Genomic DNA, 2,743 nt, shown 5'->3' on the forward strand with positions numbered 1-2,743 from the left:
TAAAACAAAACAATACACTAATCTTACTGAAAAGAAAGGTGTCATCTTTAACTTTATGCCTTTTGGTGATCAGTTCATTTTCTGCTCACTTAATTATTCACAGTAACAGACATTTTAAGCAAGGGTGCCCAAATATTTGCATGCCAATGTACATGTTAGGATTGTTAATTACTTTTTTAGTGGGTAAACAGGTAATGCAAACTTTCATATGCAGCTACAAGGTGAAAAAGGTTACTCAAATATAAAATAAGTAAGAAAATGTGCTTTGTAAAGTTTTAGTTCAAGATAATAAAAATCCTCCCATTTTTGCCAACTCACACTTTGGGTCGCCTTCTGACCAAGGACACGAGGGTATCCGTCAGCATTTTTGCAATAATCACGCTTAGGTGCCTATCCCTTTTTGGATTTTGTCTTTATATTTTCCATATTTGCCCCTGGATTTCTGTCAATGTTGCTGTCAATAAAAACAGCAATTTACTTGAATTGAACTTTTCAATTATTCCCTCGTTGAAGTAAAATCTATACAGAATCTGCACAGCACTCCTTCTTGCGATCTTGCTGGTGAGCATAAGCACATTGCCTAATGACGCAATAAATTTACTGAATCTTGGTCACCCAACAGTTCATGTTAATCAAGAGTGTTGACTCACCTCTAGCAGTTCTGATAGGTTGCATTCTCCCCCACCGTGTGGTTTTCTTTGTGTGCACAATCACCTTTGTGCAGCTGGGCTAGGCTAGCAGAATGATGATAATTGAGGTTGGGTGTGGCTGTCCAAGATGTTACCTCAAAATGAGAAGTATAGTAGACAGTGTTTCTCATCTCCTGATATCTTGACAATAGAAAATCAATGTTGTAGGTAATTATTACATTGTAAATGCAGATAAAAGTATGTACAGAATAGCTATCTTCTGATGTAATTTGCAGTGGATTTAGAGCAGTCCAATGAGGTGTTTATCAATGTTTATAGTGGACGTACCTATCATTGCCTAGACATATTTGTTTAATTGGTTAAGTTAAGAAAGCAAATATTAAAAAGTGTTGACCCTTTTGTCATTAGAGGCTGTCCAATCTGGCATCTATGTCAGTGGTTCTCAAAGTGTGGTCCAAGGGAATGTAGTGGTCTGTGTTCATGTGCCAAGTGGTACATGGGCTGCCCAAGTCATCTTTCTTAGAAGAACTTTCTTGCTGATAAAGAGACATGAAATGGTACTAAGAACACAAACCACATCTGGTTTTCTTGCAGATGAAAACATCTTTTACTTCTCCTTCCTGCTCTGTTCCTGTATGGTTGTATTGATTTCTTATGAAATGGTTTAAGATGGGTTCAGCTGCAGACCACCACAGCTCCACGATTCAGTAGCTCTGCTGGACAGCCAATTGGATTGCAGGTTTTTGTCACTTGGTTTACTTGACTTGTTCCAGATAATGATCCCCCACCCCACCAACCAACCCTAATCTTAACCACAGTGTAACCAGGTGTTATCATTGACATATAATATAAAGCGACAACCTCATCAATGGAGGTGAGTTATGGCGGTCCGTAGCCAGAGTCTACTGCTTTTTATTCAAACTTGCTGTCTCTTGTCTATCCAGCCTAACTCTTATTATGCAGAACTCTTTTTATCCATTTTGCCATCCACCTCAAGTGCCAGCCCCTGGCACCTGCAATCCCCAAATTCCATGTAACTTTTGTAACTGTTGACTCACACTATTTCTTATGTATTCATTTTCTAGGTCTTTGTGCTACAGCACCATCTGGTTTCTTATGGATCATCTGGGACTTTGCATAACATAAACCCAGCAAGGTTTGACTGTTAGTCTTATAATGTTGATTTTTTATTCCAGATGGGCATGGTCAGATACCTGGTAGGCTAGATATTCAGATTGGGACAGTGCATGCCACGCAGACCTGAGAGAAGACACCAGGTGAGATGTGGAGACCTGTGGGTAAAACCAACAAAAAGGAGTCAGGATGGTAGTTCTCAGCAGTACAAGAATTAGCTTCCAACGTAGAAAGAGATGGGGAGCAGTGCGAGTGTGACAGAGTTCTGTTTGTGCTTTTTATTGTTCTCATTCTTAGGGCGCCTTTCAAACACGGGAGTAGCACAGGCACTTAAAGGAGAGGAAGGGCCTCCAATAAACAGCCATGTTCAGGCCTACTAACTCAGTGTTTGAGTCTGTACAACAACTCTTCTTCTTTACACCTTGGGACGTTACACCATTTTTCACATAATTAACAGTAGAAAAAAGAATGTAATGTTGTAATGCAGAATTGATAGTAATAAGTGGTTGTTGGCCATAGCTGGTCCTCCATATCTTTGACTTTGACAGAGTTGTTCTTGGTCCAAAGCACTTTGAGAACCGCTGATCTACATTCTACACTACCTCCTTATTAATTTCTCTGCTCCCATGAGTCGAGAATTTTTTTTTTTTTTTTTTTTTTTTTTGTATTTTTTTTCATAATTGTATTTCATAATTGTGGTAATTCTTAGCTGGGTTGGAACCAAATGCTACTTATTTGTATTTCCTGGTTTAGTGTGGTTTCACAAATAAATGTTTAATCCCACAATAATAAACTGGGTGGCTTGTTGAGTAATTCAGGTCACGGAAAAGCATCTACATTAATGACAATTTTTGGATTTGAGATTCACAGACCCCACAGGTCTTTGTATTACAGGAAACAGCACCAGTGATGATATTTATAAAGGTTATAAAAGATGATTGAATGTTGATTTTTTTTTT

Source organism: Polypterus senegalus, chromosome 6, assembly GCF_016835505.1.
Source record: "Polypterus senegalus isolate Bchr_013 chromosome 6, ASM1683550v1, whole genome shotgun sequence".
In the NCBI taxonomy this organism is placed as follows: Eukaryota; Metazoa; Chordata; class Cladistia; order Polypteriformes; family Polypteridae; genus Polypterus; species Polypterus senegalus.